Below are 13,312 nucleotides of genomic sequence, written 5' to 3' on the forward strand. Positions count from 1 at the left end.
GCTTAAGTAAATCCTTGTTCCCGCCTTCTATTTTGTTCCATAATTACCCGGAAATCCCAGTTCCAATACTGATGATCCTTAAAGAAGGTCCTTATCTAGAGCTATGTTTATCATTTTGTGAAGTCATGGTCCCCTTATCCATTTGGGAAATGTTTTTAAAATGCATATTCTGATAAACATAGATTGAAAGTGAAAGATTGGGAAAAGATATTTCATCCAAATAACAACCAGAAAAGAGCAGGAGTAGCTATACTAAAAGTTAAAAGAGACAAAGAAGGATACTATGCATTAATAAAAGAAACAATTCAGCACAAAGACATAACAATCATAAATATTTATGCACCGAACCAGAATGCTCCAAGATAACATGCGGCAAACGCTGAAAAGAGAAATAGACACATCTACCATAATAGTTGGAAACTTCAACTCTCAGCAATGGACAGAACATCTAGACAGAGGATCAATAGAAAAACAGAGAATTTGAATAATACAATAAATGAGCTAGACTTAACAGACATTTATAGAACATTACACCCCCACAACAGCAGGATACACGTTTTTCTCAAGTGCTCATGGATCATTCTCAAGGATAGATCATATGCTGGCTCACAAAGCAAGTCTCAATAAATTTAAAAAGATCGAAATCATACAAAACCCTTTCTCAGATCATAAAGGAATGAAGTTGGAAATCAATAATAGGCAGAGTGCTAGAAAATTCACAAATATGTGGAGGCTGAACAACACACTCGTAAACAACCAGTGGGTCAAGGAAGAAATTATACAAGAGAAATCAGTAAATATTTCAAGGCAAATGAAAATGAAAACACAACATATCAAAACTCATGGGATGCAGTAAAGGCAGCTCTAAGAGGGAAATTGATTACCCTAAATGCCTATATCAGAAAAAAGAAGAAAGGGCAAAAATCGAGGAATTAACTGTCCACTTGGAAGAAGTAGAGAAAGAACAGCAAACTAACCCCAAAGCAAGCAAAAGGAAAGAAATAATGAAGATTAGAGTAGAAATAAATGAAATTGAGAACATGAAAACAATTGAGAAAATCAATAAAACCAGAAGCTGGTTTTATGAGAAAATCAATAAGATTGATGGACCCTTAGCAAGATTGACAAAAAGAAGAAGAGAGAGGATGCAAATAAATAAGATCAGAAATGGAGGAGGAGACTGACCCCACAGAAATAAAGGAAGTAATGACAGGATGCTATGAACAACTTTATGCTAATAAACTCAGCAATGTAGATGACATGGACAATTTCCTAGAAAGGCATGAACAACCAACTTTGACTCGAGAAGAAATAGACGACCTCAACAAACCAGTCACAAGTAAAGAAAGTGAATCAGTCATTAAGAAGCTCCCCAAAACACCAATGTTTATAGCAGCATTATTTAAAATTGCAAAGAAATGGAAACAGCCAAAATGCCCATCGACAGACGAGTGGCTAAACTAACGATGGAATATTATGCAGTCTTAATACAGAATAAAGTTATGAAGTATGTAACAACATGGATGGACCTTGAGGCCATTATGCTGAGTCAGATTTGCCAAAAACAAAAGGACAAATACTGTACAGTCTCACTGATATGAACTGACATTAGTGAATAAACTTGGAATATTTTGTTGGTAACAGAGACCATGAGGAGATAGAAATAGAGTAAGATATTGGGTAATTGGAGCTGAAGGGATACAGATTGTGCAACAGGGCTGAATATAAAAACTTAGAAATGGACAGCACAATACTACCTAATCGTAATACAATATAAAAACTCAGAAATGGACAGCACAACACTACCTAACTGTAATACAATTATTACACTAAATGAAGCTGCATGTGAGAATGATAGAGAGAGGAGGGCTGGGGGAGTAAATGAAATCAGAAAGAAAGACAGACAATAAAGATTGAGATGGTATAATCTAGGAATGCTTAGAGTGTATAATGTTAGTGACTAAATGTACAAATTTTAAAAATGTTTTTGCATAAGGAAGAACAAAGGAATGTCATTACTGCAGGGTGCTGAAAATAGATGATAATTAATATTTTAAAATCTCACCTTATGTGTGAGAGTAAAGCAAAAAATGTTTATTTGGTACAAAATTTATATTTTGACTAGTGCATTTCCTAATATAACTTATGTAGATAGCTTAATTGAACACCATAAGTACATGGAACCTTGAGTAGGACATGAGATGTTGTTGGTTTGACCAGAGTGATGCCCCAATGAATACCAGAGTGATTCGATCAGTGAGTGAAAAAGCATTTGCAAAGCTCCTTCGGGGAATGATGAGAACAGAGAGAAATAACTTCCCCAAGTTGAATTCTTGATATTCTCACAAGCAGTGTGGACAACCAAAGCTATAGGCTGAGCCCCCAGTCTTTGGGTTTGTTCATATGAAACTTAACCCCACAAAGGATAGGTCAAGTCTACTTAAAATTTAGGCCTAAGAGTCACCCCCAAGAGAGCCTCCTTTGTTGCTCAGATGTAGCCTCTCTCTCCAGCCAACACAACAAGCAATCTCACCACCCTCCCCCTGTCTACATGGGACATGACTCCCAGGGGTATGGACCTTCCTGGCAACGTGGGACAGAAATCCTACAATGAGCTGAGACTCAGCATCAAGGGATTGAGAAAACCTTCTCAACCAAAAGGGGGAAGAGTGAAATGAGACAAAGTGTCAATGGCTGAGAGATTCCGAAACAGAGTCAAGAGGTTATTCTGGAGGTTATTCTTACACATTAAGTAAATATCACCTTATTATTCAAGATGGAGAGGGCGGGCCACGGTGGCTCAGCAGGCAGGAATGCTTGCCTGCGGTGCCAGAGGACCCAGGTTCGATTCCCGGTGCCTGCCCATGTTAAAATAAATAAACAAATAAAAAGATGTAATGGAGAGGCTGGAGGGAGCTACCTGAAAATGTAGAACTGTGTTCCAGTAGCCATATTTCTTGAGGATGATTGAATAATGATATAGCTTTCACAATGTGACTGTGTGATTGTGAAAACCTGTGTCTGATGCTCCTTTTATCTACCTTATCAACAGATGAGTAGAACATAGGAAATAAAAATAAATAATGGGACTTCCGGAGAAGATGGCGGCTTAGTAAGATGCGCGGATCTTAGTTCCTCCTACAGAACAGCTACTAGGGGAGTAGAAATGATACAGAACAGCTCCCGGAGCCACGACAGAGATCAAAAAGACAGCGTACCCCATCCTGGAACGGCTGACTGGCTGAGAGAACTCACTCCGGTGAGATCGCCGAGGGGTGCGGGCTTTCCCGGGCGGGAGGACAAGCGGCCGGAGTCCCTCCCTTCTTCCTTCCCGGGCCAGCTGGCAGAATTGGGCAGGCGGTCCCCTCAAGACGCGGTGGCTGGCGCCCCCACCACGCGCGGCCCCCCGGACCAACTGAGAGAATTGGATCGGAAATCCCCAGGCCGCGGAGAACGGTGACCGGGGAGGTCCCTTCCAAACACATGACTCCCCGGTCCGGCTGGGAACGGTGCACTCTCCCGGGCCGCGGCGGCTGGCGCCCTCCCGCCACGTTTGGGGCCCCGGGCCGACTAGGAAATGCGGACAGGCACTCTCCCAGGCTGCGGTGGCCGGCGTCCCTCCCCGCGTTCGGACCCCCGGGCCGGCTGGCACTCTTCCAAGCTGCTTCGGTTGGCGAACCTCCCCCACAGCGAGAGTTTTCCAAAGTTAAAGGACCCACAGCACCTTTTACTGGTAGAACCCGCAGACAAACGTGTGCCACGAGCACCATCTACTGGGCAGGATAAGAAAAACAGAACCCAGAGATTTCTCAGAAAAATCTTTCAACCTGTTGGGTCCAACACCCAGGGAAATCTGACTAAATGCCCAGATGCCAGCAGAAGATAACGGATCATGCTCAGAAAATTGAAAATATGGCCCAGTAAAAGGAACAAACCAATAGTTCAAATGAGATACAGGAGCTGAGACAACTAATTCTGAATATACCAACAGAAATGGAAAACCTCTTCAAAAACGAAATCGATAAATTGAGGGAGGACATGAAGAAGACATGGGCTGAACATAAAGAAGAAATAGAAAAACTGAAAAAACAAATCACAGAACTTATGGAAGTGAAGGATAAAGTAGAAAAGATGGAAAAAACAATGGATACCTACAATGATAGATTTAAAGAGACAGAAGATAGAATTAGTGATTTGGAGGATGGAACATCTGAATTCCAAAAAGAAACAGAAACTATCGGGAAAAGAATGGAAAAATTCGAACAGGGTATCAGGGAACTCAAGGACAATATGAACCGCACAAATATACGTGTTGTGGGTGTCCCAGAAGGAGAAGAGAAGGGAAAAGGAGGAGAAAAACTAATGGAAGAAATTTTCACTGAAAATTTCCCAACTCTTATGAAAGACCTAAATTTGCAGATCCAAGAAGTGCAGCGCACCCCAAAGAGAATAGACCCAAATAGGCGTTCTCCAAGACACTTACTAGTTAGAATGTCAGAGGTCAAAGAGAAAGAGAGGATCTTGAAAGCAGCAAGAGAAAAACAATCCGTCACATACAAGGGAAACCCAATAAGACTATGTGTAGATTTCTCAGCAGAAACCATGGAAGCTAGAAGACAGTGGGATGATATATTTAAATTACTAAAAGAGAAAAACTGCCAACCAAGACTCCTATATCCAGCAAAATTGTCCTTCAAAAATGAGGGAGAAATTAAAACATTTATAGACAAAAAGTCACTGAGAGAATTTGTGACCAAGAGACCAGCTCTGCAAGAAATACTAAAGGGAGCACTAGAGTCAGATACAAAAAGACAGAAGAGAGAGGTATGGAGAAGAGTGTAGAAAGAAGTAAAGTCAGATATGATACATATAATACAAAAGGCAAAATGGTAGAGGAAAATATTATCCAAACAGTAATAACACTAAATGTTAATGGACTGAATTCCCCAATCAAAAGACATAGACTGGCAGAATGGATTAAAAAACAAGATCCTTCCATATGCTGTCTACAGGAAACACATCTTAGACCCAAAGATAAACATAGGTTGAAAGTGAAAGGTTGGGAAAAGATATTTCATGCAAATAACAACCATAAAAGAGCAGGAGTGGCTATACTAATATCCAACAAATTAGACTTCAAATGTAAAACAGTTAAAAGAGACAAAGAAGGACACTATATACTAATAAAAGGAACAACTAAACAAGAAGACATAACAATCATAAATATTTACGCACCGAACCAGAATGCCCCAAAATATGTGAGGAATACACTGCAAACACTGAAAAGGGAAATAGACACATATACCATAATAGTTGGAGACTTCAATTCACCACTCTCATCAATGGACAGAACATCTAGACAGAGGATCAATAAATAAATAGAGAATCTGAATATTACTATAAATGAGCTAGACTTAACAGACATTTACAGGACTTTACATTCCACAACAGCAGTATACACCTTTTTCTCAAGTGCTCATGGATCATTCTCAAAGATAGACCATATGCTGGGTCACAAAGCAAGTCGTAACAAATTTGAAAAGATTGAAATCATACACAGCACTTTCTCGGATCATAAAGGAATGAAGTTGGAAATCAATAATAGGCGGAGTGCCAGAAAATTCACAAATACATGGAGGCTCAACAACACACTCTTAAACAACGAGTGGGTCAAAGAAGAAATTGCTAGAGAAATTAGCAAATACCTCGAGGCGAATAAAAATGAAAACACAACATATCAAAACTTATGGGACACAGCAAAGGCAGTGCTAAGAGGGAAATTTATTGCCCTAAATGCCTATATCAGAAAAGAAGAAAAGGCAAAAATGCAGGAATTAACTGTCCACTTGGAAGAACTGGAGAAAGAACAGCAAACTAATCCCAAAGCAAGCAAAAGGAAAGAAATAACAAAGATTAGAGCAGAAATAAATGAAATTGAAAACATGAAAACAATAGAGAAAATCAATAAGACCAGAAGTTGGTTCTATGAGAAAATCAATAAGATTGATGGACCCTTATCAAGATTGACAAAAAGAAGAAGAGAGAGGATGCAAATAAATAAGATCAGAAATGGAAGAGGAGACATAACTACTGACCTCACAGAAATAAAGGAGTTAATAACAGGATACTATGAACAACTTTACGCTAATAAATACAACAATTTAGATGAAATGGACGGGTTCCTGGAAAGACATGAACAACCAACTTTGACTCAAGAAGAAATAGATGACCTCAACAAACCAATCACAATAAAGAAATTGAATTAGTCATTCAAAAGCTCCCTAAAAAGAAAAGTCCAGGACCAGACAGCTTCACATGTGAATTCTATCAAACATTCCAGAAAGAATTAGTACCAACTCTCCTCGAACTCTTCAAAAAAAATCGAAGTGGAGGGAAAACTACCTAATTCATTCTATGAAGCCAACATCACCCTCATACCAAAACCAGGCAAAGATATTACAAAAAAAGAAAACTACAGACCAATCTCTCTAATGAATATAGATGCAAAAATCCTCAATAAAATTCTAACAAATCGTATTCAACAACACATTAAAAAAATTATACATCATGACCAAGTAGGATTCATCCCAGGTATGCAAGGATGGATCAACATAAGAAAATCAATTAATGTAATATACCATATCAACAAATCAAAGCAGAAAAATCACATGATCATCTCAATTGATGCAGAGAAGGCATTTGACAAGATTCAACATCCTTTCCTGTTGAAAACACTTCAAAAGATAGGAATACAAGGGAACTTCCTTAAAATGATAGAGGGAATATATGAAAAACCCACAGCTAATATCATCCTCAATGGGGAAAAATTGAAAACTTTCCCCCTAAGATCAGGAACAAGACAAGGATGTCCATTATCACCACTATTATTCAACATTGTGTTGGAGGTTCTAGCCAGAGCAATTAGACAAGAAAAAGAAATACAAGGCATCAAAATTGGAAAGGAAGAAGTAAAACTATCACTGTTTGCAGACGATATGATACTATACGTCGAAAACCCTGAAAAATCCACAGCAAAACTACTAGAGCTAATAAATGAGTACAGCAAAGTAGCAGGTTACAAGATCAACATTCAAAAATCTGTAGCATTTCTATACACTAGTAATGAACAAGCTGAAGGGGGAATCAAGAAACGAATCCCATTTACAATTGCAACTAAAAGAATAAAATACTTAGGAATAAATTTAACTAAAGAGACAAAAGGCCTACACAAAGAAAACTACAAAAAACTGTTAAAAGAAATCACAGAAGACCTAAATAGATGGAAGGGAATACCGTGTTCATGGATTGGAAGACTAAATATAGTTAAGATGTCAATCCTACCTAAACTGATTTACAGATTCAATGCAATACCAATTAAAATCCCAACAACTTACTTTTCAGAAATAGAAAAACCAATAACCAAATTTATCTGGAAGGGCAGAGTGCCCCAAATAGCTAAAAGTATCCTGAGGAAAAAAAAACGAAGTCGGAGGTCTCATGCTACCTGACTTTAAGGCATATTATGAAGCTACAGTGGTCAAAACAGCATGGTACTGGCATAAAGATAGATATATTGACCAATGGAATCAAATAGAGTGTTCAGATATAGACCCTCTCATCTATGGACAATTGATCTTTGATAAAGCAGTCAAGCCAACTCACCTGAGACAGAACAGTCTCTTCAATAAATGGTACCTAGAGAACTGGATATCCATATGCAAAAGAATGAAAGGGGATCCATATCTCACACCCTATACAAAAGTTAACTCAAAATGGATCAAAGACCTAAATATTAGATCTAAGACCATAAAACTGTTAGAAGAAAATGTAGGGAAATATCTTATAAATCTTACACGTGGAGGCGGTTTTATAGACCTTACACCCAAAGCAAGAGCATTGAAGAAAGAAAGAAAGAAATGGGAATTCCTCAAAATTAAACACTTTTGTGCATCAAAGAACTTCATCAAGAAAGTAAAAAGACAGCCTACACAATGGGAGACAATATTTGGAGACGACATATCAGAAAAAGGTCTAGTATCCAGAATTTATAAAGAGATTATTCAACTCAACAACAAAAAGACAGCCAATCCAATTACAAAATGGGGGGAAAGACTTGAACAGACACTTCTCAGAAGAGGAAATACAAATGGCCAAAAGGTACATGAAGAGATGCTCAACCTCCCTGGCCATTAGAGAAATGCAAATCAAAACCACAATAAGATATCATCTCACACCCACCGGAATGGCCATTATCAACAAAACAGAAAATGACAAGTGCTGGAGAGGATGTGGAGAAAGAGGCACACTTATCCATTGTTGGTGGGAATGTCAAATGGTACAACCGCTGTGGAAGGCAGTTTGGCGGTTCCTCAAAAAGCTAAATATAGAATTGCCATGTGACCCGGCAATACCGTTGCTAAATATCTACTCAAAGGACATGAGGGCAAAGACACAAACGGACATTTGCACACCAATGTTTATAGCAGCATTATTTACAATTGCAAAGAGATTAAAACAGCCAAAATGTCCATCAACAGATGAGTGGCTAAACAAACTGTGGTATATACATACAATGGGATATTCTGCAGCTTTAAGACAGAATAAGGTTATGAAGTATGTAACAACATGGATGGACCTTAAGGACATTATGCTGAGTGAGATTAGCCAGAAACAAAAGGACAAATACTGCATGTTCTCACTGATATGAACTGACATTAGTGAATAAACTTGGAATATTTTGTTGGTAACAGAGACCATGAGGAGATAGAAATAGGGTAAGATACTGGGTAATTGGATGTGAAGAGATACAGATTATGCAACAAGACTGAATATAAAAACTCAGAAATGGACAGCACAATACTACCTAACTGTAGTACAATTATGTTAAAACACTGAATGAAGCTGCCTGTGAGAATGATAGAGGGAGGAGGGCTGGGGGCATAAATGAAATCAGAACGAAAGATAGATGATATAGATTGAGATGGTATAGTCTAGGAATGTTAGTGACTAAATGTACAAATTTTAAAAATGTTTTTGCATGAGGAAGAACAAAGGACTGTCATTACTGCAGGGTGCTGAAAATAGATGGTAATATTTTTAAATCTCACCTTATGTGTGAGAGTAAAGCAAAAAATGTTTATTTGGTACAAAATTTATATTTTGACTAGTGCATTTCCTAATATAGCTTATGTAGATAGCTTAATTGAACACCATAAGTACATGGAACCTTGAGTAGGACATGAGATTTTGTTGGTTTGTCCAGAGTGATGCCCCGATAAATCCCAGAGTGATTTGATCAGTGAATATAAAAGTATTTGCAAAGTCCCCACTGGAGAATGGTGAGAACGGGGAGAAATTCAACCTCCCCAAGTTGAATTCTTGATATTCTCACCAGCAATGTGGACAACCAAAGCTATCGGCTGAGCCCCTAATCTTGGGGTTTGTTCATATGAAACTTAACCCTGCAAAGGATAAGCTAAGCCTACTTAAAATTAGGCCTAAGAGTCACCACCAAGAGAATCTCTTTTGTTGCTCAGATGTGGCCTTTCTCTCCAGCCAACACAACAAGCAAACTCACCACCCTCCCCCTGTCTACATGGGACATGACTCCCAGGGGTGTGGACCTTCCTGGCAACGTGGGACAGAAATCCTGGAATGAGCTGAGACTCAGCAGCAAGGGATTGAGGAAACCTTCTTGACCAAAAGTGAAATGAGACAAAGTATCAATGGCTGAGAGATTCCAAACAGAGTGGAGAGGTTATCCTGGAGGTTATTCTTATGCATTAAGTAGATATCACCTTGTTATCCAAGATGTAATGGAGAGTCTGGAGGGAACTGCCTGAAAATGTAGAGCTGTGTTCCAGTAGCCATGTTTCTTGATGGTGATTGTATAATGATATAGCTTTCACAATGTGACTGTGTGATTGTGAAAACCTTGTGTCTGATGCTCCTTTTATCTACCTTGTCAACAGATGAGTAGAACATATGAAATAAAAATAAATAATAGGGGTAACAAATGTTAAAATAAATTTAGATTGAAATGCCAGTGATCAATGAAAGGGAAGGGTAAGGGGTATGGTATGTATAATTTTTTTATTTTATTTTTTTCTGTTTTCGTTTTATTTCTTTTTCTGTTGTCTTTTTATTTCTTTTTCTGAATTGATGCAAATGTTCTAAGAAATGATCATGATGATGAATATGCAACTATGTGATGATATTGTGAATTACTGATTATATATGTAGAACAGAATGATCATATGTTAAAAAAATAAAAATAAAAATTATATAAAATACATAGTCCTAGGCCGTACTCCTAGGGTTCTGATTTAATAGGTCTGGAGTAGGACTCCAAGATTCTGTACTCCTTAAACACTAACAAAGTTGTTCTGATAAGCAGTTTGGGACCCTCTGCTAAAGGACTCAAACTCAGCTGGGCTGCTGGATGCACATGTGTAGGCAAAATGTATCAGACCAACTGATGCCATATTATTTGATAGGGCGTTCTTGAGACCAGTTAAGCTAGGTGACCTCTCTTTTTGTTTCCTGATCCATAATCAGCAATGTTGGAATGTGTGAGGATTACAAGGCTTTGGAATTAGACACCTAAATTAGATTTTGGCTCTGCCACTTCCTATCCCTGAAATTTCTCAGGTTGCCTAACCTCTTGGAGCTTCAGTTTCCTCACCATCCCTGGCCCAGGGTAAGTGCTCAATTTTACTATTTTATTTTTTTAACTTAGGTAAAAAGTAGCTCTGACATCTACTAACTTCTTCCACAATCTCTGGCTCAAATAGGGTCTTGCCCCCCAAACTACAATGTGGCATTGCTAAACAAACTAGTAACTGCAGATTCCCAGGAGATTTAGCCTGGAGATGTGCAACCTCAGGCTTCCGTAGTCAAATTGTGAATACAATCTGCCATTTCATGACATCAGAAATATACCGAGAAGAGAGATCAGATGAGCACCTCAGTTCATCCCAACTATGATAACAAGGCAATAAGTACCTGCCATCCACCATTAAAATCGTCTGAGGATGTAGAACCTATCTCATGGAGCAAGTGGGGCATGGACTGAGCCTTTGAATGGTGATTTGGGGATGGGAGTGTGGGAATTGAACAGCCCCAAAAGGCATCAAGACCTTGCTTTCAAACTTTCTCTTAAAATGTGTCGCCATCATAGTCTTTACAATCAACATGTCAACATACTGTTTTGAAACTGGAAAGACCCTCTTTGAGGGAGGAGAGTGCTGTCATCTGGTTCAGGCCCATCTGAACTTAGCCTGAACTGTTGCATCATTCTCCCCAACTTGCCTCCCCAATCCCAGTTGGGTTTTCTCCAATTTCTAGGCCCTTTTACATATTCCTGCCATATTACATGTTAGAAAGCCACACCAGCAGCCCACAGTCCAGTTTCAACCTATTAAACTGATGAATAAGAACATTCACTTTCACACTCCCTTGGGGAAGTGTTTCCAAAATTGAGCAATTTTAGCAAGTCTTCTGAGAAGCTCGGTGGGCTGCCCTTGTCACATGCTGAGCCATGGGTAGTAGTTATTCTGAGCAGTGACAACATTGGCACGTTCAAGGAACAGCAAGGGGTCAATGTGGAGAGACAGCATGGGCTCTGCAGCCAGACTGACTTCACTTGTAAATTAGCTCTGCCACTACTCAGCTGTGTGACCTTGGGCCAGTTTCTTAACCTGCTGTGCTCGGTTTTCTCATCTGTAAAATGGGAATAATGACGGTCTCCCATAATAATACAATAATAGTTGGGCAATTAAAGTACAATACCATTATGTATTAATTATATTAATAATACAATATTAATAATAAACAATAGCTTATAGGATAGTAAACATTTCCCTTGCCTTGATCCCATTTCTCTTTTGAAGCAGAAATATTGGCAATAAAGAAATAAATTATCATTCTTATAGTATTTGACAGCCCTAACTTGCCCCAAGTTTTATTTTCCTTTGCTTATTTCAAGCTGCCCAAAATGACAGTCCCCACCTCCCCTGGAACATGCTCTTTTGTCTTTGATTTGTGGAACAGCTTTAGATTAACTGAAGTTAATCCCACACTTTTAAATCCCCCAGGCACACCCCCTAGCACCACAGGGGCTCATCTCACAAACCAATACTTTAAAAGCACAATATTTCAAGTCAGGATCTAGAATATAAATTATCAGGGGATGGGGTAGGGATAGGGAATGGGAAGTTAAAGCTTAAAATATACAGAGTTCCTATTCGGAATGATGGCAATGTCTTGGTAATGGATGGTGGTTACAGTAGCACTGAATACTGTGAACATAATTAACAGCAGTGAAATTTTTATCTGAATGTGATTAAAACATGAAATGTTAGGCTATATATATGGTAACAGGATAACAATTTTTTTTTAAATCCATGAAAATATACTACATAAACAGTGAATCCTAAATTAATCCATGGGCTAAAATTAATAGCATAATTATATAAATGTGCTATCATCAATTGTAGCAAATGTTCCACACCAATTCAAGGTATTAATAATTTCTGCCTTTTATGCATGATTGTTCTGTAAACCTACAAATTCTCCAATCAATTTTTAAAAAAAAGAAAAAAGTGCAGCATTTTAATCAGATGGTACAATATATGCTGGTTATACAGAATTTGAAATGCTAGGCCCTACAAAAAACAAAAAGGCATACAGTCAAGTGATTTTTGACAAAAGTGAAAAAGCAATTAAGTGAGAAAAGGACAGTTTTTCAACAAATGGTGCTGAACCAAAGGAACATCCACATGCAAAACACATGAAACTTGACCTATACTTTACGCCTTATATAAGAATTAACTGAGAGTGGACCATAGACTTAAATGTAAATGCTAAAACTGTAAAACTTATAGAAGAAAACATGGAGGAAAATCTGCATGCTCTTGGGTTAGGCCAAGGGTTTTTAGAAATAACACCAAAAGCAGACAAAAAAAGAAAAAGATTGATAAATTAGACTTTATCAAAATTAATTTTTTTTTAATCTGGGAAGTACACTGTTAAGAAAATGAAATGAGAAGACACAGACTGAGGAAAAATATTTGCAAATCACATTTCTGACAAAGGACCTGTATCCATAATATAAAACGAATTCTCAGAACGCAACAATAATCCAGCAGCCTTGATTCTTGAAAACGACTGTATAGCTACATACCTTTTACAATGTGACTGTGTGACTGTGAAAACCTTGTGTCTGATGCTCTGTTTATCCAGAGTATGGACAGATGAGTAAAAAAATTATAATAATAAGTATAAATAAATAATAGGAGGGCGTAAAGGGTAA

General features: G+C 38.2%; 1 protein-coding gene across 6 annotated transcripts in view; it reads right to left on the reverse strand.

Annotated features, from left to right (window-relative positions):
• Positions 1-13,312, reverse strand: part of ANGEL1 (angel homolog 1) — a 74,626-nt gene that overhangs the window by 31,104 nt on the left and 30,210 nt on the right. The window lies entirely within an intron of this gene.

Source organism: Tamandua tetradactyla, chromosome 12, assembly GCF_023851605.1.
Source record: "Tamandua tetradactyla isolate mTamTet1 chromosome 12, mTamTet1.pri, whole genome shotgun sequence".
Taxonomy (NCBI): Eukaryota; Metazoa; Chordata; class Mammalia; order Pilosa; family Myrmecophagidae; genus Tamandua; species Tamandua tetradactyla.